This window comes from Pristiophorus japonicus, chromosome 13 (assembly GCF_044704955.1).
Source record: "Pristiophorus japonicus isolate sPriJap1 chromosome 13, sPriJap1.hap1, whole genome shotgun sequence".
Taxonomy (NCBI): Eukaryota; Metazoa; Chordata; class Chondrichthyes; family Pristiophoridae; genus Pristiophorus; species Pristiophorus japonicus.
In genome coordinates this window covers 127,487,960-127,514,465 of record NC_091989.1, presented here as the reverse complement: position 1 = coordinate 127,514,465, position 26,506 = coordinate 127,487,960, and the positions used below count along the sequence as shown (strand labels likewise).

Here is a 26,506-nt window from a genome sequence, read left to right as displayed (position 1 = left end):
AAATAATTTGACACCGAGACACAATAGGAGAAATTAGGGCAGGCGACCCAAAGAGGTAGGTCTTAAGGAGTGTCTTAAAGAAGGAAAGAGAGGGAGAGAGGCGGGGAGGTTTAGGGAGGAAGTTCCAGAGCTTAGGGCCTAGGCAACAGAAGGAATGTCCACCAATGGTTGAGCAATTATAATCAGGGATGCTCAGGAGGAGAGAATTATAGAAGCGCAGATATCTCGGGGGGTGGGAGGGGGGGGGGGGTGGTTGTGGGGCTGGAGGAGATTCCAGAGATAGGGAGGGGCAAGGCCATGGAGGGATTTGAAAGCAAGGATGAGAATTTTGAAATCAAAGCATTGCTTAACCAGGAACCAATGTAGGTCAGCCAAGTTGGACAACCATCAAAGCTGTAAAATAGCGGTCGCATGTGGAATCCATTTGTACACATGTTATCTGGAGGAGAAGTGGAGGAGGGTGAGCAGAATGAGCAGGAAGCTCTTTTGGATGCAACTGCAACAAGTAGTATCAGAGGAGGCGAGCACCATCTCTGAGATACCTCGCTGAGCACTTTTATTGTCCCACTAGACATTTCTAGACTTTAGGGAGGAGCTGTAAGAGAAATTTGGCATTAGGGGTACCAGCGGGACAAGGGTTAAAGTGCTGGTTCCTGCACCGACCTATAAGGAGGTAAAAGGCCTCTCTTCGGCCTTGTACCAAGGCTCCAGAAGTTATCAATTCAATAATATTCCGACAGGCTACGATGTGAGAACCTAAACAGACATTGATAAGACCTTGCGAAAGGCTCGAGGCGGACTCACGGGTACCAAGGAGAATCAACAAATTCTGACCTAATGAAGTCATTCTAGTCATGGCCTAAGGTGGTCACGAGGGTCTTGGCCTGTCAATCCAAAGTAGCACTAATAAGATAGTCCAATTAGAAATCTAGGGAGGACTTACCAGGGAACGGAAGGGTTTTTGAAATGTATAAAAGTTGTATGATTGTGCTGTTTGGGGAGCATCTCCACTCACAGGCAGCTGTGATAAGAGGTGCTCCCGGACGTTCGTAATAAAAGATCGTTATACCTTGCCATTCGTCTCTGCTAACTCCGGGGGCTGTTACGCGGGTTGGGGCGAGCGTCGACCCTCTATATCAGGGGGCCCGCTCGTGGGAGGAGAAGTCTTCCCATTTTCCCCTTACAGGAGCACTGCCACTCAAAGGTCCAGATTTGTAGGGTAGTGGTCACAGAGTTATGTCACTTACCTCAGCCTCCACCGCACCATCTGTGCCAGTGAACTTTATCACGGAATTCAATTCCTATGCCACTAGAAGGTTTCAGAGGGCCACTGGAGACATGGCTTGCATTAGCCAGTCAGCAGTGCATCCAGCAGGTCACAGATGCCTTGGTTGCCTGAGCAAATCGGAAAATTTTCATCTTTGACATTTGGGCATTAAGCATTGCCTGGGCGGAATGCAGAAAGGAAAATGTGCCGGGGAGACATGCAATTTTTCAGTCTGCATTGTTCCTAGGTGATGCATAACTAGGCAACAGGTAAAAGATCTACCCCAGCATGTTTTCTATGGATGCCAGGGAGCAGCAAGCACATGCAGGGTGTCATTGACAGGACCTAAAGTCTGCAAGCTTCCATGGAAAGCAATGCCACTAAATGATTTAAATTAATGTGCAGTTATCATGCGATCACCAGCACAGAATTATGAAGGTAATACTAGGTTCCCTGGTAGCTTGCATGATGTCTTCATCCTCAGGCAATCTATCATTCCATCCTTGTTTGTAGAAGGGCAAGTATTGAAGGTGTTATGTCTGTAATGTACTTATGAATGACTCCACGAAGCAATGTGTTCTACTCAAACAATAGTGACCTTAGTCCTTTATTTGTAACTCCAGAGTGAGGCACAAGCATGGTGGGCAGCCTTTTACACTGGGCCCTGCACACCTATGCAGGTGACCCTCAGGTCTCCCACCGCAGTGCCCTCTGGTGGACAGCCTCTACCTCAGGGGCAGGAAACCCCAGTCTCCACCAGTTGCATTCTCTCGTGGTGCCAGCATAATATATACAGTGTAAACCTTGTTGATAGTACATCAGGAAACAAGTCTCCATCTTATGCAACTATACAGTGACTACACAGAGAGTATATCTATAGTCTGCATATATAACATCACTCTCCCCCAAGTCCTTTGTGCCGATTACCTTTGCACTATGTGCTGTGGCTTAGCTCTCCCCAGACTTAAGTGTCAATAGCCCTTGCACCTTGGCTGTACTTTGGCTTGGCTCTCTCCCTGTTAACTCCCAAGTCCTTTTGCCACAACGTAGTGGTTACCAGTTTGGATGGTTCGATGATGCGGTGGAGGTTCCAGTGGGTTCTGGATGTGATACCTATGTGTGTCCATGGCTACATACATCCATTTTCCTTCCCCCCCACAGTGAGATCATGCAGCAGGCCAGTTACATTAACATACAAGATCAGACACAGTGCAAGTGCAAAGAAAGGAAGTTACAGTTTGTATCGTGACACCTTGGTTCAGTAACTTACATTCCGTTTTGCGGTCATGCGCCAGGATTGCATTCATGGTTCAGTCATGGTACATACTGAGGTAGCAGTACAGGTATGCGAGAACGCAGGTCCCAGAGCAACTGGATGGTGTCCTAGTCGTCTGATAGCGGCGCTGCGTCCCCTGCTAGCGGGGTGGGCTTGGTTCGCTCACCTAGCCAGGACTCAGGGCCTTTGTCGTTGCCTAGTGGTGGGCAGAGCCACAGATGTGTGTGGCCTCCCTGTCCTCCTTTGAGGGCTGCAGAATCTTCTGCCTGCTCTCTAATGGTGTTGGGAACCTGGCTGTTCCAGGTCCCGTTTGGGGAACTCGTTGGTTCTGATCTTTCACCCCTGGACATGGCCGAGGTAGTGACTGGGTCTGGGGGCTGCGGTGTCTCCGCTGGGTGGTGGGCAACGGCGGCCGACTGCGCGTATTGGTGCCGTTTTCGTTTCCAGGTCCATGGCAAATAGTGCCATCGGGTGCCTGCAGCGTGGGATAGACTTGGGGCAGGGTATCAGGATCAGTACCTTTACCCTCCTGAGGTCGCTGGCCTATAACTTGTGGGGACACCTGGGGCAGGGCATCAGGATTAGCGCATTTACCCTCCCGAATTCGCTCGATTGCTACTTTTGGGGACACTCTATTCCCGACATCTCGCAACAACATTTTGTTCTTTACATTAGGACTGATATGACATCTTGCAACAACATTTTGTTCACAATCTTAATCGGTTCATTACATTGATTGCTATGCATACAATGTCTCTTTAAGTTCAGTTGGTTGCAGGTCTCTTTTAAGAGAACCCTGTTGGCTTTACCCCAATCAAATCCTTTGTTAGACACCACGTGTTGGTCCCTCAGCGTTGCACCTCGTGATATGGCCGCGGCCATCTTTTTTTTCAGCCACGCTGCACCTCGCTGCAGCAGGGATGCCATCTTGCCTCTATCCTCGAGGTCGACTGCTTTGATCCTTCTCTCCCGCGATTCTGCCACAAAAGCTGGAAGAGTGCCTGTGAATTCGATCTTCCTCCCCAAGAGTCCTGCCACTGGAGCCGGGAAGGTACTTTTAGGTCATTCCGGTTGGATCATTGCCACGCAGTCTTGATGGATGGTCTGTGCCTCAGGTGCTGCGCTGGTCTGTTCTCTGGTGCCTGGCCCAAGCGAAGGTGAGGTTTTGCTCTGCCTCTGAGCATGGGGGACATCGATTGCTGGAGTGAAGAGGTCTTCCCATTTTCACTGGATCTTCCCATCCACCTTCTTCCGAGTAGCGTTGGACCATCACCTGCAACAATCCACAGAGGTAACTTGTGCACCACGCCATTATGGATTACAATTACATCCGCACTACCAAGGACTGGGATCAGCTCCTTGGTGTAGGTGCGGAACTTTTCCCGTGCTGGAACCAGCTCGGGTTGTTTATTGTTCCATAGCCTCTCAAAGGCATCCTGGCTCATCACTGACTGGCTCGCTCCCATGTCCACTTCCATGAAGACTGGAACATCGTTTATCTCGACTTCTATCTTCACTGGAGGACAATCGGTGTGCAGGTATACACTCTATACACTACTTCTTGGGGCTGAGCTGCCTCTCTGGCCAAATCATCATACTCCCCGCTGGAGTCAAAATCATGTACCGACTCCTCAGCTAGGTGGTGAGTCGTATTTCTTTTACACATACACTGGAGGTGGCCCTTTGTGTTACAGGCTTTGCATACATACTCAGCAGACCGACACTGGTGAGCCCTATGGTTTCCTCCGCAATGCCAGCATGATGTTACCCGATTAGCACCCCTCGGCAGACTCTGAGTTCTGGAACCCTGTGGTCTGTGCTCTCTGTCCTGGGCAGAGCCATGTTCTATAGTCTTGCCTGTGAAAGGCACCATTCTGTGTATAGTCCATGCCGGGTTTAAGTCCACACGAATAATTTGTTTGGTGCTGCAGGTCGAGGTCATGAACGCCTGACTGATGCTGATGGCCTTCTGCAGGTTGACTGTGCTGTTGGCAGATAATAGCATGTGAAGGATGCCCACGTGGCCAATTCCCACAACGAAGATGTCGTGCAATGCTTCAGTGAGGAGCGTGCCGAAATCACACGGTGCCACAAGTCTCCTGAGGTCGATAGCATATTTTGCAATCTCCTGACCCTCAGGTCTGCGGTGAGTGTACAATCTGTGCCTGGCCGTGAGGATGCTCTGTTTTGGTTTTAGTTGGCCGCGAATTAGTCAGGCTCATCATATGTCTTATCCTTGGCCTTCGTGGGTGCCAGCAAGTCCCTGATGAGGTGGTAGACCTCGGGCCCACAACTGATCAGCAGTATAGCCTTGCGCTTCTCCGCCAATGTGTCCGTCTCCCCTGCCAGGTCGTTTGCCACAAAATATTGTTCGAGCTTTTTCGTGAAGGCATCCTAATCATCACCCTCTGCGAAGTCTTTTAGTGTGCCAAAGGTAGCCATGATCGCGTGAAAGTTCATATTCTCGTTGTCAGTTGTTATGTCTGTAATGTACTTATGAATGACTCCACTGGGCAATGTGTTGTACTCAAACTGTAGTGACCTTGGTCCTTTATTTGTAACTCCAGAGTGAGGCACAAGCATGCTGGGCAGCCTTTTATACTGGGCCCTGCACACCTATACAGGTGACCCTCAGGTCTCCCACCGCAGTGCCCTCTGGTGGACAGCCTCTGCCACAGGGGCAGGAAACCCCGGTCTCCACCAGTTGCACCCTCTAGTGGTGCCACCATAGTATACACACAGTGTAAACCTTATTTAGGTAACAAGTCTCCATCTTATGCAACTATACAGTGACTACACAGAGAGTATAACTATAGTCTGCATATATAACAGAAGGGCTGGCTGCCTGGGGACTTTGACTACACTCTCTGTTGCTGTGGTTAATGCGGACTCCATCTAATAATGCAGAGCTGCAATATAATGAAACTAATGCTTCCACTAGAATGGCCACTCAGAACACCATTGGACTTCTGAAGCAGACATTCTAATGCCGGATCATGCAACGTCACAAAGTTCTGGATCCACTCCCTCAATAGAAGGTATCTGGGATTATAGTGGGCTTCTGTGTGCTCCACCACCTAGCCATTAATAGGGGCATCCACCTAGAGAAGCAAGATGTGAAACAGGCAGAGGAAGAGTAGTAAGATTCTGCAGGTGACAAAGAGGAGACTCCAGACAACATCAGGATGCTTCTAGATTGGGAGAAATCTCATTCGTCTTCTAATCATCTCATCCAATACGACCCGTGCTCCATCCCTTCCTCTTGATCTTCCACTAGAATAAAGACATCTGTGAAAAATCTACTCTAAATTCATCCACATTTCTTATCTCCATTGTTCTACTACAGATACCTCAACTCCCAGAAACAACAAAAGGTCTTTGCACAAAGCATGATCTGCAACCAACATATTTATTGCACACGCGTCCAATTTTCATTGCCAACCTAATTCTTTCCAAAATGGTGCCTCCTCTTTCTAACAGTAGCTATCTTTTGTGCTAGGCTAAGTAGTCTGATGCTTCATCTAAGTGATTCCCCTGAAGAAGGAACAGGGCAGGAAAATGGTAACTGTGTGTCGCTGTCAGGGTGCAGAACGCATGCACACCAAACAGCTTCAAGTTGCAACTCAGCTGCACAAGACAGCTACTGTTAGAAAGAGGAGGTGCTATTTGCACCAGGGATGATTATCTGCTTTAAATACCATGCATTAGCACCTCACTTGTTGCCATGGTGTGGATGTTGCTAAGCACATCATCCGATGACTGCAAGTTTATCTGAAAGCAGTTTTTTTTAATGCACCGTCACAAAGATCTGGGTCCACTTCCTGTCCAGCTGCTAGAGGACAGGAAGGTCCTCCTTTTCTTCTTCCTCCACCTACTCTTCCTGTTCCTGATCTCCAGTGTTCAATGATTCTACCTCCCCCACCCCCTGAATGAATGTAACTGGGCAGCTGTGTGCCAAGTCTCGGAATGGTGATGCAGTGCCAGATGAGTTGCTTCTTGCAAGCTCTGTAGATGGTTTGGCCTCTGATTGCTCTGCTATCCTTGTGAAGGTATAAAGAATGACAACTATAAAAGCAAATCTTTGTTAGGTAAACGTGCACTCATGAACTTCATCACCACTGCATGGGAAGGACCTAAACGTTAAGACACATTATTCAGGACTGGGAGGAAAGAAAGAAAACAATGAATCCACAATGGGGAAATATCAACCCACTTCAACAGCTCCTACCACATCTCTCAAGTTGTTTTCCATCACTCTTTCCTCAAATGGGGTGACTTTCTGAACTGCAGCACATCCTCATTTAGTAGCAATGGTCTGGCTTCTCCCGCAGAATATATGACTTTCATTTCTTAATGCAGCATTATTACACCCCACAACATTAGCAGTGTCTTTTCCCTTTGCATTCAAACAAATGAAGATGGTGCTGGTTTATTGATCTTTCCTTGCAGATACTTTTGTGGAGCAACTGTGACTTGTGACTAGTGAGTCAATCCTTATTTTGCATAACCCTGTAGCATACCAAGTAGAAGGGGAAGTGATTTCAGCGGTGGCAGTTTAATTACAGAATAAGTAAGTGGGCAGAAGAAAGGCAGGTGAAGTTTAATGCAGGCAAATGAAAAATACTTTACGTAGGAAGGAAAACTAGGCAACACACAAACTAAAAAATGCTGGAATAGCTAAGGATGAGGATAAATGAGACCTATGCATCTTAGTAAACTCAACGCTCATCATGTTCAACCAATGAGAGAAACAAACAACAAAGCCAATAGAACGTTGAATTATATAGCCAAAGTTAGAGCAAGATGATCAAACTATACTCCCGTCCAACACACCTTGAGTACCGTATCCAATTATGGCCACTGAGACACAAAGGAGACATCAAGCACTGGAAGCAATGCAGAGAAGAACCATGAGGCTGGTCCCTAGTGTCAGGGGTATGAGTTATCAGGAAAGAGTGGAGAAACTTAGGCTTTTAGGCCAAGAAAGAAGGTGCCTGAGAGGTAACCTGATAGAGGTAGCTGATAGTAAACAGTATGTAAAAGGTAAGTCTGGAAAAATACTTTTAATTAAATTGCATGAGTCTGACATAAGTTCCAACTAGAAAAAGACAAATGTTGAACTGTTATCAGGAGGTTTGTCAAACCTAGAGTGAGCAATACATGGAATGGGTTTCCAGGTAGAGTAGTGAAGGCAAAAACCCTGAATTCACTTAAGAACCAATTAAATGCTGCAATGGGGAGACTTTAGGGGTCATCTTTAGGAGACTTTCCTCATCTTTAATTCTCTTGGGATCTTGTGCTTTGACAGCAATGTCAACCCTCACTCTAATGAAATTTTAAAAATTCTAAATGAAAAACATTTCAAATTAATGATTGGCTCCAGAGACAATTGGTGAACGAATGAATGGGATGTGGGAATTTCTGCTTCTCTGCAGTCACTGAGGTTTGAGTGCTAGATAACCAGTTCCAATCATGACTGCCTGGGCACATTCTTCCCATTATATGGTTGAAGACTGGATGTAAAAGCCTAATTATTATTGTTGGAGATATTAGCAGACAAATGCTTAATGCGACTGTATGACATTCCATTGTCTACCAGTTTAGCCGCGGCATTAACTTGTTTAAAAAAATTGTTATTGCTTGCATTAAAAACAGCAGTTGGAGAAATGTCATATGAAAGTGTTAAGAATTTTGCACAAATATTGCAAACAGTCATTTCTAAACTATACTCACATCCACATATGGAAAAAGAAAATGTAGGCATCTCTCTAGGATGTATTTTTTTTCAATAATTTTAATGTTATAGTGAGGTCTTATTAACAAGGTGGCATTAACTGCATTTACAATGTATGTTGCAGTGTTTGGATATATGTGATATAATAAACTATGGGATATAAAAATAGATACATGTCTTCATTTCTCAAGCAATTGTCACATCACAAATCATTTTTCAATTAGATCAAATCTGAAAATCTGCTTGTAGATAAATTTTAGAGTTATATATGAATGATATTTTATCATTGTAAAAGTCAAAGATGATTTAACTAAACAAGGCCATGCATGAGATTACATGACTCACACATTATAAACAAAGCCAAAGACTGTTAGCACAAGCAGTTCATACAAAAAAAACATTTTATTGCAGATAACTAATTAGTTGAGATAATTATGTAACCAATGAATACTTGGTGAAGAATGTCACAAGTGTTTCACTAAAGCACTTTCATAATTAAATTCTGTTTTTGTGGCATTGGCATGATAATGTCCCAACACATACCATAGGTTAAAGACATTGGCACCAAAATTGCTGGGGCAGCGCTCCGCGGGTACAAATGCAGCGGAGCGAAACCCCTGATTGTCCTAGCCATAGGTCATAGACCCCATTCCAAACATGGGGATAGGGTCATTTACAGATGCTGAGTGGGCCATCAGCCCCTTCAAGGATGCATCAATGGTGTCTGTCCTGATCTACCTTTGTAAGGGGCAGGAACCCACAGCCACTGTGCCCGAGGTCCCCTGAACCACCCCATCCCCAGCTCGCAGCCATCCCTCGTGCATTGATTACATTAGTATTGCTTTGCAACCATTCTGAAGGGCTCAAAGGGATGCATACCAACTCTTAGATTTTGGGAGTTGCACTGAAGCCTTTCAAGAGTTTTTACATGTTGAATTTTCTGGTGAAGGCCAGGAACTCCTCCAGACACACCCCGTTGATGTTCGGGGGTGGGGGGCGAGAGGAGGGGTGAAGATCTTAAATCTATACCTCTCCCACTCTCATCCATTGTTCTGCACATGCCCACTTTCAACATCTCTTCTCTACCTTTTCCACTTTCAGCCTTCCCTCTGCATTACTTACCACTACAGATTTCCCACTTTTGGCTTTGTTTCTACACATTTCCATTTTCAGCCTTCACGCCACACATTTCTACTATCTATGGCCCCAAGTTTCCACATGATTTGCTCCTGATTTTTAGGAGCAACTGGTGTAGAACAGAGTATCTTAGAAATCGGAATTCTCGTCATTTAGTTTGCTCCAGTTCTAGTTAGTTAGAACAGTTTCACTTTGGAACAGAATTTTTTTTTCAAAAGGGGGCGTGTCCGGCCACTTACGCCTGATTTCAAAGTTTCGTGAGTAAAAACTTACTCCAAACTAACTTAGAATGGAGTAAGTGAAGATTTTTGTACGTTCGAAAAAACCTTGTCTACACTTTAGAAAATCAGGCGTAGGTTACAAATTAGGCATAGGGAATGAGGTGGGGGGGGGGGGGGGGGAAGGGAAGTCATTAAATTCTACAATCAATCCTTAGTTATACTTATACAAATATTATACAAATAAATCCAACCTGAATAAAAATTTATAAGCAAAGATAAGATTAAATAAACCATGTTCCTACCTGTGTGAAATAGCATCAGCCTTCGAGCTGCTGTGCTTCAGGCAGGCCTTTCATGTTGGAGACAGGCAGGGGTGTGGCGTCGGTGTCTCGACGGCAGCGGCAGCAAGCTTCGAGCTGAGCTGCGGTGCTTGAGGCAGGCCTTCATTCTCTTCGTGGCTGGCCGCGAAGAAGCAGCACCGGACGGACTCGAGGCCATTCAGCCATGAGATATCAGCGGCGTCAGTGGCTGGCTGGCAGCCGAAGAATTAACACCTGACACACGCAGCTCTTTATGGTGCTTGAGGCCATTCGGCCACGCTTTAGGGGCGGCGTCAGTGGCTCGACGGCAGCCGAAGATACAGCAGCAGCCTTCGAGCTGTGAGGGGGACTGAGGCCATTTGGACAGGGAGAGGCAGCCACATCGACAGTTTTATATTTAAATTTGCAGAATGGGTGCTGCATTGTCAACACCACGTATTATGCAATGGTTTGCCATCAATTCACTGCATAGGAGAGAATTGATTAGAGCTCACCGCACCAGGAACGTCGTAGCCCGTAGGTTGATGGGTAGGAGACCTTACCCACGTCGATTAAATTAAAAATGGGAAATATTACTTACACTAACTACTTGACCAAGGTCGTGCCATTTCTTTTTACACTGACTTCCAGATCTCCTGGTATGCACCACTGCGCAGTAATCTTCTGCAACTTGGTTCCAGCGTTTCTTCATTTCTTTTGGTGGCACTTTTATGCGACCTCTGTTGCTGGTATCTAGCTCCTGCCATCTCTGCTCAATTATGTTGACTAATATCTCCACTTCCTCATGCAAGAAATTCTTTGTTCTTGGTGGACGTTGATCCATTGCAAAGTTGAATTGGCACTCTTATTTCTTCAAACACACAGTCCTTAATTTGCATGCATCCATGCAGCACCGGTTCTGCAAGTTTAACAGTGAAAAGCTGAACTCACTGATTTCAGCAGGTGATTTATTCAGCAGTGCTGCTAAAAGCACTCCCTCACACACAGAAATATCAAAAAAAATTAAATTACATGCCTTTGCAGGGGTCCAAGAAACAAATCTTCACTTTTTCTGCAGTATTTTTAAAAATGGCCGAGTGCCAATGTTTGTGAAACTGCGCATGCGCGCACACTCCAACGCGCACGCGCAGGGTTGCCGGCACCACGAAGGCTAATTTAAATTGTACCCGCCCCCTGCTACTTAGAAAATCGGTGCGAGTGTTAGGCTCTGCCCCCTGCTGCGAAGAGCGCGCCGCGCCAAGCAGACATCGAGCTCCAAGGAGCTCGAGAATATCGGACTTTTTTTTAGGCGCAGTTTTCGGCGCGAAAAACAGGCGCCTAGCTCGGAGGTCCGCCATTTTCGCCGGGGGACGAAACTTGGGGCCTATATATTGTCAACTCTCAGCCTTCCCTCTATACGTGTCACATACTCAAATTTCTTCTGCACATTTTCCACTCTCAACTCACCTTTCCCTCTATGCATGATGTACACTCAGATTTCCTCTATATATTCATTCTTAGGCTTCCCTCTCAACATGCCCCTCTCTCAGCCTTCCATGAGACATGTCTCACTCTCAGCCTTTTCTCCATACATTTTTCCCTCAGACTTCATTAAGCATTTTCACTTTCAACCTCCCTCTACAGCTCTTAATCTCAAATTACCTCTGTACATTTCCTGCTCTCAACCTGTATACATTACCCACTTTAAGCATTCCGCGATACATTTCCATTTTCTCTCTCTCTCTAGATTTCCACTTTCAATCTTCATTTTTAGCTGTCCCTCTATATCCTGCACTTCTCTCTATAGATAGCCCACTGTCCCCTGTACATTGCCCATTCTAAACCTTCCCCTTACACATTTCCACTTTCAATCTTCTCTATAGATTTTTACTCTCAGACTTCCCTCTACCCGCTTTCAAGAGCACTCACCTGACCTGATTCCTTAATTGGTACAAGTTAGCTGTCATACAATGGCCTAGTCCTAGTTTTTTTTCAAAATGAGAACAAAGAAAATCCATAAATAAAAAAGCATAGCTCAAATCCTTAAAATTCAAACTGATTGCATCTTTGCCAAAATCTATCCCAGAATTAGAAATCGCTCCTGCTATCTGCGAAATGCTATCATGAAGAAGAACTAGTGTACACACACAATAAGTTCATGAATACGTCTTCACGACAGCAAACTTATAAAGTAACAAAAATTTCTACCATTTTATTCAGTAACGAACAAGTGTGTAGAAAGTGCTGTGAAATTATTTTTTTTAAATTAGCAAGAAATATATGTGCAGTGTCTTAAAGTTACATTTTAATACGAGCTGTTTTGCATGTGCAGTTTGTTAGGAGTTAAAATGCATCACTATTCAGTTTTGTAAAACCAGTTCAAAGCATTGTTCTTACTGATTGGATTAAAACTTCCCAACTGCAGTAAGTGTAACTGAAGAGCTACTAAGAACACATTACTTTCAAGGTAAGAACAGATGTTTCTTAATCTACCGGCACCATACATTAGGGTATTCAGATTATTCCATGGTATGTTACTGTGAATAAGTTACTTGCTCCATCATTATGTGGGTCATTAAAGACATAAACGAGCTTTTATGGTCTAGTTTCATACAGCTGTCAGCAGCCTGTGCTGCGATGTGTGTTCTTTAGCAAATGCCTTGCACTTCGAAAAATCAAAACAACTCTTATTGCACAACAGAGGATAAAGGCTGTTTTGTGATCAGGTTTACACTTTCCCTTGTTCACAGTTAATTACCGAAATCAAAACAAGTAGTGACGGCATATAGCTTCTGCTAGAATAAATCAACAAGGTGAGCATTGGAATCGAAACAGAACAGAGCTGTACAAAAAGGGTTATATCATTGTGTTCCAGAGTAGGGTCACAAGTGTGTGATTTGGCGGATGTGACCTCCACATATCAGTGTTACAAAGGTGTATGGGGGAGGGGCTTTTTATTCTCATAAACAGGACAGATTCCAGGCCAGCCTCGACCCACTCATTGTTGACTTCCTAAAGAAAACAGCCCTCGACAGCTAAGCAAAAGAATTATTAGGGGTGTTGGAATAGGAAATGTCCAAGGTTCCTGACATATTGTGATTGGCTCCAAGCAGAGGGAAGCAGCAAGGCAGAGTCAGCCCTGAAGGGTGCTGGACTGTGCTGTTTTAACGTACACAACTACATCCTCATACAAGCAGATGGTAAAAAATAACTTTTGCGGAAACCTGCAATGAACTTGTCTTGCTTTCACTCTAGGGACTATTAAGAAACTCAACCAAAGGGGAAAAGTATGGAATCAATTTTTTTTAGCGTCTGCACTTCAAACGCCCTCTAAATGATTCTGTCATCGACACAAAACGGGAAAAGTTACAATTTATATAACAAATTGGGTAATTAGGGGCTCTAGCACAAATGACAATTCTTCCTTAATACCTGAACAAACATTGTAACTGGACTCACTGGATTATAAGGAAATAGCCACTTTAGTGAACTACATGCACCATTGACAAGCACTCAAGCAACTACATTGAAAATGGAAAGAGTCGAGAAGTACTGAAAATGTTTCACAAGGTTCAGTCATAGCTTGCAGTACAAAATAGGTTGCAGGTTTTAGGATTTATTCTCATAGTCAAGGGAACAGGGTAACCTCAGTATGGAAAATACTGTAGCCTGTTCCATTAAATGTATACACAAAGAGGTTCTGTTTTTCCCTTAAAGCATGCAAGGGCAAAAATTGCTGCAAAAAGCAGGTACAAATGGCGCCCAATTTTCCACTACAGGGAAATTTGAGATTTTCCTTACTTATGCTACACACCAAAAGAGGCAAATTTAACAATAAAATGAGGTCAACAGGATTGAGTGTGCAGTCCTGTACCCGCAGTAGTTATTTTAACTTTTGCCTGTGGGAGTAATTAATGCAAATAGCTCCCTTAAGGTAATGCATCATTCCTCTTGTTTGACAAATAGTCTCCATTTTGCAAAATATGACTGATTCTATGGACTCCTGCCTAAAGGAGATTAGTCTCTTTTTAAAACAAAAAAAGACAAATACACGGATAATGCAAATGTCACGTGATTTTATGTGCACACAGCTATTTGCTATTGAGTGGCAAAAAACTGCCCTATTATGCATTTCTATATTCTTCCCTGACCTGTTTAGCTATATCGCCTCCTCCCATAAATCCACACATTCGTTTCCTTATGTTTCTCAAACGACAGCCACGAACCAGATTCTCATTGTTAAAACCAAATTTGGCACAGTCCGTAGAAGAGACACAATTAAGACAGAAAGAGAATCATGATAAAGGTGAGTAAAAGAGAGAAGTGTGAAATTAGACCAGAAGGTGAGAGTGAAGAACCATCACCATAAATGGGTAAAGTGGTTACCAGGAAGAGTGGTGAAGATATGTGGTCCTCGCCCATATTTGGTGAAGATGTTTGATAATGGACAGGTTAGGTTTGTTCATATTGATCATATTTTACCTACAGACATGGAAGGAGTTGAAAGTGGGAATGATTCAATTATTTCTGACTCATCAGATAGTTTTGATACACCAGTAGCAAATCCTAAATCTAATGTACTGGAAACAAATCCAGGAGAGAATCAGAATGAAAGTCTGAGTCCGAGTCAGGAAAACAAAGAGCCTGAAGTTAGAGTGAGTTCAAATAAAAATCAAGGAAATTCCGTGGAGGAAAATGTTCCTCCGGAGGAGCTTCGAATGAGCGTGAAATCGACACCATGTTTGGAAGGTTCTGTTCGAGAGCGAAGGTATCCTCTTCGAAACAGAAAACAAGTGGTAAAGTTAAATTTGTAAATATGGAAAAAAAAATAAGTTTATATCCTGTGTTATGTATAAACATGAAAGAAATAGGGTAAACAAAGCTTTCCTTTGTGCCAGGAGCAAAACATATCTTATCATGAGTAAATTCACTTTCCCTGAGTGCACCGGCAAAATATTTACTCTGTTTAGGTGTTCTGTTGTTCAACAGCCATTTCTTCCTCCCTATTCATTTCCATGGAAACTTGCTCTATTAAAGCTATAATAATGGAAATATTTATGCATTATATAATTTTAAAATCCATAAGGACAATGCACTTAGGTATCATAATAGTCCTTTATCAACAGCCCTTATTTTTACACCCTTGTTAATTATGTCACAGTATTCTCCAGTAATTAGGAACATGCAGGGCCCTGGTCAAGGGCCTGGGAAACCATTTAGTAGTGGACCCTTAAAATGGTCACCAACATGCTCATTAACCTCAATCGAAGATAAATTTTATGTCACTTGGCAGGTCTGCTGAGATTGCTTTCAGGTATCCCACTGAGCCCAGTAGAACTAAAAACTGTCCGATGGAACGTCCTTGCTGATAGAAAAAATATCTTGTGTTTAGAATTTTGTGAGAATTCCTACTTGCTTTCTTTCCATCAAGAAAGTTGCATCAGTAAGAATGTGTGACTTCCTACACAACACAATTACAAATGCAACTTCCTTGCTGGTGTGCCTTTGTTGATAGAAAATATATTAATTATTAATCTGATATGCTTAGAATTAATAACTAAGATGCCAGTTTATTATCTGTGAAAGATGATCAACGTCAATGTCCCAGCCAGCTTATAGTCAGGCTTACCAACTCTCTTTTTGCTGGTGAATCTTCGTTAAAAAAAAGAGAATACTATGGAGGCTGGGTTGCTCTTAGATTCACAGTATCGGTGACTTAGAGTGGCTCCAACATGATCAATTTATTTTGTGTAACGAGCAATTGCTGTTTTTTATTTGGTTTACACGATATGTGTGGTGGACGTTGAGGGCCTATTTTATCATCGGACATGGGGATGGGGTGGGGGGGGGGTGGGATGGGGTGCAGAGAGTTGTTCATGCTGTGTTCCCGGTACGTTCCTGTGTTAAATGGTGGTGTCGCATACCGATGATGTACTGGTGACTCGCACGCCATTTTAACTGCCGGCCCAACTATGGTCCGCGTGATCTTTGGCCTGCCAGCAAAAGCAGTGAGGATCCAGGCCCAGGGAAGTGACTTTAAAAAATAAATGTTAAAGGTTCCTTGTGGGCCAGAAGGAGCAGGACTGCTTCTCCTGCCATACAAAGATAACTTGGGCCATCATTCCTCCAGACTCTCAAATGAGTGCCTGATATCTAACCTCATTTTCCTTTCAAAAGGTCCTTGTACCTGTTGTCACTACCCAACTTCATGCTCATCCCTCTTCAAATTCCTTCAAACCTGTTTCAGCCTCACCCACCTCACCAAGACCACTTAGTTAACTTCTGTGACTTTGACCATGGTGCATTACTCTTCTTGCCCTCAAAAGTGTGAAAAGTACTAAATAAATTAAATTATTTCTTTCTTTCTGGAGCCTGCTTTAAAAATTTCACGTTATTGATGTTATTGTACTTTAAGTTTGAAAGTAGAGCTTGAAATGTGAAAACATTTCAGCGTTATGGTTATTGCAGCAGGAGTCATTGGAATATGATCTAGAGTGGCAACCCTGGCTGATTTTGAGACTAAATGCAGAATCCTACCACAGCTACAGATAGCCTTGCACTTACCAGGGACTTTTCTTATTGGTATCGCTTGTTACCAACCAGCACCAGCAACTTCACTTACCCATTAAGCCAATAGTTAAAATACAGTGCGGATTTCTACTAGCAAAAGGACTTAAAATGGATGAGTATTTGTGTTCCGAAAGTTCAAGTCTTAAGTCCCCTAAGTCTAACGTTCAAATTATAAAACACACACATAGATCAAAATGGCCATAGTCACCCTCTCATTGGTGGGAATGAAACTATCTTATCAGCTCTAGAATAGTTTCATTTATGCCAAGGAGCATGAGGAAAAACTGCAGTTAATTTGATTTTTGCACTATGAACTTCTTAGTACCTGTTCTAACAAAATAGTTTTACCCATGCTAAGGAATTGAGAAAGATCAAATATATTTTGGATCCAATGTCTGAGTAAATGTATAATAGATAATATAAGCGCCAGCCCTTTTACATGGCCTTTTTCGATCTTACAAAGGCCTTTGACACTGTCAACCGTGAGAGCTTATGGAGCATCCTCTTCCGTTTTGGATGCCCCCAAAAGTTTGTGAACATCCTTCGCCAGGTCCAAGATCACTCCAACCTCTGTCGTTGAGCTACAGTACACGGACGACGCCTGCGTCTGCGCACATTCTGAGGCTGAACTCCAAGATATAGTCGATGTATTCATCAAGGCATATGAAAGCATGGCCCTCACGCTTAACATTCGCAAGACAAAGGTCCTCCACCAGCCTGTCCTCGCCGCACAGTCATTAAGATTCATGGTGCGCCCCTCGACAACGTGGACCATTTCCCATATCTCGGGAGCCTTTTATCAACAAAGGCAGACATTGATGCGGAGATTCAACATCGCCTCCAGTGCGCCAGTGCAGCCTTTGGCCGCCTGAGGAAAAGAGTGTTCGAAGATCAGGCCCTCAAATCTACCACTAAACTCATGGTCTACAGGGCTGTAGTAATACCCGCCCTCCTGTATGGATCAGAGGCATGAGCGATGTACAGAAGACACCTCAAGTCGCTGGAGATATATCACCAACGATGTCTCCGCAAGATCCCGCAAATCCCCTGGCAGTACAGGCACACCAACATCAGTGTCCTCGCCCAGGCTAATATCCCCAGCATTGAAGCACTGACCACAGTCGATCAGCTTCGCTGGGCAGGCCACATAGTTCGCATTCCAGACACGCAACTCCCTAAGCAATTGTTCTATGCAGAACCCCTTCTTGGCAAACGAGCCAAAGGTGGGCAGCGGAAGCATTACAAGGACACCCTCAAAACCTCCCTGGTAAAGTGCGACATCACCACTGACACCTGGGAGTCCCTGGTCAAAGACCGCCCGAGGTGGAGAAAGTGCATCCGGGAGGGCGTTGAGCTCTTTGAATCTCAATGCCGCGAGCGTGAAGAGGTCAGGCCTAGGCATCGGAAGGAGCGTGCGGCAAACCAGCAGCCCCCCCCCCCTTCTCCCAACGGATGTCTGTCCACCTGCGACAGGGTCTGTGGCTCTCATATTGGACTGTTCAGCCACCAAAGGACTCACTTTAGGAGTAGAAACAAGACTTCCTCGATTCCGAGGGACTGCCTATGATGACAAATATACATATCATGAGTTACACAGCCTATTCCATGATAGACTATTACAGATTTCATGGATAGATGCACATCATAAAAACATAAGAAATAAGAGCAAGAGTAGGCCATTCGCCCCTTAGAGCCTGCTCCTCCATTCAATAAGATCATGGTTGATCTTCTACCTCAACTGCACCTTCCCGCGCTATCCCAATATCCATTGATTCCCTTAGTATCCAAAAATCTATCAAACTCTATCTTGAATATAATCAACGACTGAGCTTCCACAGCCCTCTGGGGTAGAGAATTCCAAAGATTCACAACCCTTTGAATGAAGACATTTCTCCTCATTTCAATCCTAAATGGCCGACCCCATATTCTGAGACTGTGATCCCTGGTTCTAGACTCCCCAAGCCAAAGGAAACATCCTCCCAGCATCCACCCTGTCAAACCCCTCATGAGGCCGCACAACCCCTCCCTTCCAGAAAGCTACTAGGACAAATCCCAAATGCAAACTCTCCATTTTCACCCACTTTCCAAAGACCAGATGGACAACTACTCATTACAAGGCTGTATACACTTAAGTACTAGGGATCATTCAATGGCTTACCCACCATAATGCCGTGTATTTTTTTCCCCCAATAAAGTATAAAGGATAAAAGGTTTCTAAATTTAGAAAAGGAAATGCTCTACATTTATAACCTAGGTATATGGGAAAATGAATAATTGCCTGCCACTCACTATGGCTGTGGGGATACTTGCAGCAGGATATGGAAAATGCAGTGCGTGTGAAGACATTCCATCCTTTGCACCATGGGTGTGCACTATATATTTTTAATTCAAACTTCTTATGTCCACACTGGTCCAAATTCAGGTATTCAAACAGTGAACCCAAACCAGTGCTCTTAGCTTACTTCACGCAAATAATTCACTTGAGGTGAAACAAGCTCATAAGTCACCACTAGCCAAGTGTCCAGGGTGCCTCTTTAGTACTGAGTGACAGGCTGTCAGAGAGTAGGGTTTGGGAAGCAGTGACAGGATCAGTCCAAGTCAGCATGGATTTATGAAGGGGAAATCATGCTTGACTAATCTTCTGGAATTTTTTGAGGATGTAACTAGTGGACAAGGGAGAACCAGTGGATGTGGTGTATTTGGACTTTCAAAAGGCTTTTAACAAGGTGCCACACAAGAGATTGGTGTGCAAAATCAAAGCACATGGTATTGGGAGTAATATACTGATGTGGATAGAGAACTGGTTGACAGACAGGAAGCAGAGAGTCGGGATAAACGGGTCCTTTTCAGAATGGCAGGCAGTGACTAGTGGAGTGCCGCAGGGCTCAGTGCTGGGACCCCAGCTCTTTACAATATACATTAATGATTTAGATGAAGGACTTGAGTGTAATATCTCCAAGTTTGCAGATGACACTAAACTGGGTGGCAGTGTGAGCTGTGAGGGTGACTTGGACAGATTAGCTGAGTAGGCAAATGCATGGCAGGTGCAGTATAATGTGGATAAATGTGAGGTTATCCACTTTGGGGGCAAAAACGTGAAGACAGAATATTATCTGAATGGTGGCAGAATAGGAAAAGAGGAGATGCAACGAGACCTGGGTGTCATGGTTCATCAGTCATTGAAAGTTGGCATGCAGGTACAGCAGGCGGTAAAGAAGGCAAATGGTATGTTGGCCTTCATAGCTAGGGGATTTGAGTATAGGAGCAGGGAGGTCTTACTGCAGTTGTACAGGGCCTTGGTGAGGCCTCACCTGGAATATTATGTTCAATTTTGGCCTCCTAATCTGAGGAAGGACATTCTTGCTATTGACGGAGTGCAACGAAGGTTCACCAGACTGATTCCCGGGATGGCCAGACTGACATATGAGGAGAGACTGGATCAACTGGGTCTTTATACATTGGAGTTTAGAAGGATGAGAGGGGATCTCATAGAAACATACAAGATTCTGACGGGACTGGACAGGTTAGATGCGGGAAGAATGTTCCCGATGTTGGGGAAGTCCAGAACCAGGGGACACAGTCTTAGGATAAAGGGTAGGCCATTTAGACTGAGATGAGGAGAAACTTCTTCACTCAGAGAGTTGTTAACCTGTGGAATTCCCTGCCGCAGAGAGTTGTTGATGCCAGTTCATTGGATATATTCAAGAGGAAGTTAGATATGGCCCTTACAGCTAAAGGGATCAAGAGGTATGGAGAGAAAGCAGGAAAGGGGTACTGAGGGAATGATCAGCCATGATCTTATCGAATGGTGGTGCAGGCTCGAAGGGCCGAATCGCCTGCTCCTGCACCTATTTTCAATGTTTCTATGAAGCAATGAGCATGGTTGGCCTATACAGGCTGCATTATTCTTCAACTGATTTTATTCTGTAATATAGCAAATTTCAGGTAAATATTTCCTGATCCTGATATAAATCCCATCTAAGCAACTTAAAAAACGGACTGTAGATTAGGATTTAGATCATTAGCATCTAAATTAGACCCTGCATATTTATCCAAACACACATTCTACCTGGCGAGATCCTGATCCACCTGGAACTGTCAAATTTAGCTGTGCTTGGAATCTCCCGTGTCTCACAGTTGATGTTCCTTACAGACCAGGCCTGCATAGTTGGAACAATGTGAGTTTGAGTGCTGTCTGGAGTCTGAGCTGCCTTTTGTTCAAGGAAATTGTTAATATGCCTAAAGGAAATGAATTTTGCTGATTAATTTGCACAAGGTGATTTAAAGGAAAATGTATTATCTAGGTGTACCCCTTGATAGTTGATCAAATTTACCAATTTCACATACAAAGAATGGATGAACCCTGACACAGTGCTGGCTAAATGCAATTAGTAATGATTTCATTTAATGTCCGATGGTTCACATTCAACCTCGTCCCTCCAGTGGTCTTTATGGATTGTGGACACTATGACTGATTGTGTCACCAATGTTGAAGCAAACTTTCAATAAACCTATTCTAAATCAATGATAATCGTCATTAATATGTAAGAGCTGTTTCTGAGTGACCAGCTTCCCCCAGTTACCATCGAAAAAATAGTAATCATTTCTATCCCTGAAATTAAAGTGGTATTCAAGTTCAAACATACTCATCTAACAATTTAACAAAAGCCAAAACAAGGTTTATTTTTTGTGTATTTCACTTCAGGATTTAGTGAACAAGAGTACCCAACCATTGGAAGAAATTTCTTCCAGTTCCTCTATCAATTAGAATAATGGAGCTAATGAAATTGGACTTAATATTGACAACAGGCAAATTTGAACAAAGCAAATAGAATTTAAAACAAGTGTCAGAAAAGATTGCAGAGCAGAGTCTGAAATAATCATATATGCCCCTCATCATCATAGGCAGTCTGTCGGAATCAAGGAAGACTTGCTTCCACTCCTGAATTGACTTATTTGGTGGCTGAACAGTCCAATACGAGAACCACAGACCTTGTCACAGGTGGGACAGACAGTTGTTGAGGGAAGGGGTGGGTGGGACTGGTTTGCCACACGCTCCTTCTGCTGCCTGCACTTGACCTCTGCATGCTCTCGGCGTTGAGACTTGAAGTGCTCGCTGCCCTCCCGGATGCACTTTCTCCATTTGGGGCCATCTTTGGCCAGGGACTCCCAGGTGTCAGTGATGATGTCGCATTTAATCAGGAAGGCTTTGAGGGTGTCCTTGTAATGTTTCCGCTACCCAACTTTGGTTCATTTGCCATGAAGGAGCTCCGCATAGAGCAATTGCTTTGGGAGTCTCGTATCTGGCATGCGAACTATGTGGCCTGCCCAGCAAAGCTGATCGAGTGTGGTCAGCGCTTCAATGCTGGGGATGTTCGCCTGGGCAAGGACACTGATGTTGATACGTCTGTCCTCCCGGGGGATTTACAGGATCTTGCAGAGACATCATTGGTGATATATCTCCAGCGACTTGAGGTGTCTTCTATATATCATCCATGCCTCTGATCCATACAGGAGGGTGCGTATTACTACAGCCCTGTAGATCATGAGCTTGGTGGTAGATTTGAGGGACTGGTCTTCGAAAACTCTTTTCCTCAGGCGGCCGAAGGCTGCACTGGTGCACTGGAGGCGGTGTTGAATCTCTGCATCAATGCACTCCGAACATGCCGTGTGTCAGCTAAGCTCAGTTGGTAGCACTCTTGCCTCTGGGTCACAAAGATTGCAAATTTGAGCCCATGTCAGGGTTTAAGGTCATAATCTGGGCTAACACTCCAATGCGGCGCTGAGCGAGTGCTGTATTCTTGGAGGTGATGTCGAGTCTCGTCGCCGAGAGCATGCAGAAATCAAGCGCAGGCAGCGGAAGGAGCATGCGGCAAACCAGACTCCACGCCCACCCTTTCCCTCAATGACTATCTGTCCCACCTGTGACAGAGACTGTGGTTCTCGTATTGGACTGTACAGCCACCTAAGAACTCATGCTAAGAGTGGAAGCAAGTCTTCCGCGATTCCAACAGACTGCCTATGATGATGATGATGTCTTTCAGATGAGCTGTTAAATTGAAGAAAAGCAGAGTTCTCCTCACATCCTGGCCAAAATTCTCCTCTCGACAATACAACAGATAAACAGGTATTTATTTTCAATATTTATCTTATTGCTGCTTTTGGGCATTGTTGGTGCAGAATGGCTGCCACACTTGGCAATATATTGAACAGTTACTGCAAATTTAACAGTACAGTCTCCACCGTCCATGTTTATTATGAACAGCCGCCTATATTGGGCAGATAACACGAACCCTTTGCCACAGGAGTCAATTACAAAGGTGCCGCTTAGATCGTATTAAGCGTAGCAACTATTTCAGGCAGTTTAATACATGCTTGCCCTGTACCTACCGGTTTAAAAGGCTCTGCTAATTTCTGGCAAAATTGGGTCTTCAAGCAGTTTCAATCAGCTCTTCGCACCTTGTTAAAGTGTGATTATTTCAGTGATGAGATTCTGGATGCAACTGGGAACAATTGAGAGAGACAGTTGTTAACTGGAGACTTCCTGTGTTTTTAAAATAAAGGTATTTTGGTTACTTAGGTGTCAATCATGGCTGAGTGGTAGCACTCTCGCCTCTGAGTCAGAAGGTTGTGGGTTCAAGTTCCACTACAGAGACTTGAGTATATATTTGAGGCTAATACTCTAGTGCAATAGTGAGGGAGTGGTGCACTGTCAGAGAAAGACAGACAGACAGACATGCATGCATTTAACAAGCGCCTTTCTTGACCACCGGACCTCTCAAAGCGCTTTACAATGAAGTACTTTTGTAATGTGGGAAATACCAAGCGCAAAAGTGCCCTGCGCCCCAATTGAGCGCGGTAACCATCTGGGGCGGAGTCTTTCTGCGCCTGGTGCAGGCGTCCTGCCCCCGCCACAGAATTGCCCTTAACGCCCCTCAAAGGAAGCGGAGCGCAATCTCGGGGTGGTGAGGGGTCGCTGCGTACAATGATGATGTCATCGCCGGTTGTGCGATGACCTGGGGCACGGCGCTGTCATGGCAGGACCTCCGCAAACTCCCGGGCAATTTCCCGGGAGGCGGTAGCGCCCCCCCTCTCCTTGGGCAAAAAGTCTCCTCCGCCTCATGAGTGCCCCCCGGAGGCGTTAACAGGGCTATAAAAAGGAACAATTTTGCCCCTACTGTCTTTTGGATGTAACATTAAACCTCAGGTGGACATAAAAGATTCCATGGCACTATTGCAAAAAAGAGAAGGGGAGTTCTCCCTGGTGTCCAGGTTAACATTTATCCCTCAACCAACATCACCAAAACAGATTATCTAGTCATTTATTTCATTGCTGCTTGCAGGACCTTGCTGTGTGAAAATTAGCTGCCACGCTTCCCTGCATTATAATAGTGACTACATTTCAAAATGTACTTCAGCAGCTGTAAAGCACTTTGGGACATCCTGAGGTTGTGAAAGGCACAATATAAATGCATGTCTTTCTTTCTTTCATTTGCTTTTTAATTTTACCATCCACTGCATAAAGCGAGTAAATCGCTATAAGTAGTGGCGACTGTAATTCATTGTCTGTAGCATTTTGAGACTATTGACATAATAAGGTGAGGTATAAATGCAAGTATTATAATTGCATTAGAACCATGCTTATGCTCCCTACGTAATTACAAACATGAAATCTGGAAAGCACAATGTATAAACCAATTGAAAGAAACCAGCAGACATTCAACAGTTCGAGCTGATGAACTTTATCATCAACTAATCCCTCTCTCTCAACACACCGAATACCAGCACAAGCTTGGACCATCCACCCGTTAGCATACTCCACATGTCAGACTTATTATACAATGTAAATCAAAAACTAGGATAATGTATTTCATCCAAATACTGTATCGTGACACAAAGGGCGATTTCAACCTTGCCCACCAGCAAATGGGCAATTGAGATCGACTGGGTGACTTACCTGCTGACATCCCACCTGAACCCTGCTGCCTTCAATTTTAACCTGCTCTTCTGAGCAGGCAGTAGAGGCAACCCACACCCCCTGAAACCGGCTGAGTCCTTCTTTAAAGATGCTGATTGGGGTCCAATGACATCATCAGGGCCCGACTACAATTTTAACTCTGGCCTAAGTGCGGAAATAATTGTGGCTTTCCCATCAGGTGAGGAAACGCGAAGTGGAACTGGCATCGGAAGAGGCCATACTTTCCTTGTGGGGCCAGGAGGAGCAGGTGTGCCCAAGGTTTCCCAACCATCACTCCCAAGAGACCGCCCCGAAATCACTTCCCCTGACTTACCTTATTGCTGGCGAGTCTCCCTTTGGTGCCGGCTAGTGGCCTCTTGCTGCCCGAACCACCGCTCCCACCCAGCAACCAGCTGCCACTTCTCATCCGTTTCAGTGGCATACACTCAAGACCTGGAAGTTAAAATCGCCCAGGCCTTGTGCTGCTGAGGTTGGGGTATTTGGCACTCACCCTGCTCTCCACCCACCCGATCTTAGTTAAAATTCATCCGTCTGTATCTGTAAAGCAATTATAAAAATGAAATGGTGGAATAAAATCAGTTTAGTTCCAAAACATAGAAAATAGGAGCAGTAGTAGGCCGTTCGGCCCTTCGAGTCTGCATCGCCATTCAATATGATCATGGCTGATCCTCTAGCTCAACACCATATTCCCGCTTTTTCCCCATATCCATTGGTGCCTTTTGAGTCTAGAAATCTATATCTCCTTCTTAAATATATTCAGTGACTTGGCCTCCACAGCCTTCTGTGGTAGAGAATTCCACAGCTTCACCACCATCTGAATGAAAACATTTCTCCTCATCTCAGTCTTAAATTTCCTACCCCATATCCTGAGACTGTGACCCCTTGTTCTAGACTTCCCAGCCAGGGGAAACATCCTCCCCACATCCAGTCTGTCTAACCCCGTCAGAATTTTATACATTTCAATGAGATCCCCTCTCAATCTTCTGAACTCTAGTGAATACAGGCCTACTTGACCCAATATCTCCTCATATGACAGTCCTGCCATCCCAGGAATCAGTCTGGTAAACCTTCGCTGCACTCCCTCCATGGCAAGTATATCCTTTCTTTGGTAAGGAGATCAAAACTGCACACAATACTTCAGGTGTGGTCTCACCAAGGCCCTATATAACTATAGTAAGACATCCTTGCTCCTGTACTAAAATCCTTTTGCAATGAAACACCCTGCTTATTTTTATCTTTAGATTTACAACTGGACTACAAATCTGAAAATGTTCTATTTTTGGCAGCAGTTGTTATATTTTTGACTACTTGTATCATATATTTGGTCCTGCAGATGAAACTCATCATTTTCACACCTCAACTTTCGTACCTTGTTCCAAAAACATGAAAATCTCAAATGTTCTTATTGTGTTGAGATCAGTACTGACCCAGTCATGGATGGTGGATTAGTTTATAGAGCCTTTCACTGCCAAGCACTCTCATTTCATCTCACACAATTCAGATTGTCTCTTCCAGCCACAGGCTCTGGAATTCATAAAATAATCTATATTTCTCTGACAATAACTTTCAATATATTGAGTCAATCTTGGCAAACTGAAGTAACTAAACTTGCGTGAAGTGATTTATAAAAATGCTGGGCCATCAATACCATTTTAGTTAAAGATTATTGTGCTTTCCCCTTTTACTAATTGGAAGAACTTGGATAAAATATTACTCAGCCGTAAAAATGAGTCATCATGCAGTCGTCTAGAAAAGGATATAGATTCACAGTTTAATGTTCATTATTTGAAACTTTAATACTTATAAATGGTAATTTTAACTCATTTTATTTTATTACATTTAAAAACTGATCTTATCTACAGAAACAATAGCATAAGGTCAGACTAGAACTGTATCCATAATATGTCTTAATACAATTGTATGATGGAGTTCTAAATGGCTTATCTTTATATTTATGTGAAAACAATTGAAACACAAAGCAAACTCTTCCTTTCTGTGAACTGCATTTAATACATAGACTGCTG

At 44.1% G+C, this 26,506-nt stretch overlaps 1 long non-coding RNA gene across 1 annotated transcript in view; it reads right to left on the bottom strand.

Annotated features, from left to right (window-relative positions):
- LOC139278281 (uncharacterized) overlaps nucleotides 1-26,506 on the bottom strand; it is an 86,483-nt gene that overhangs the window by 25,503 nt on the left and 34,474 nt on the right. The gene's annotated exons all lie outside the window — the stretch shown is intronic.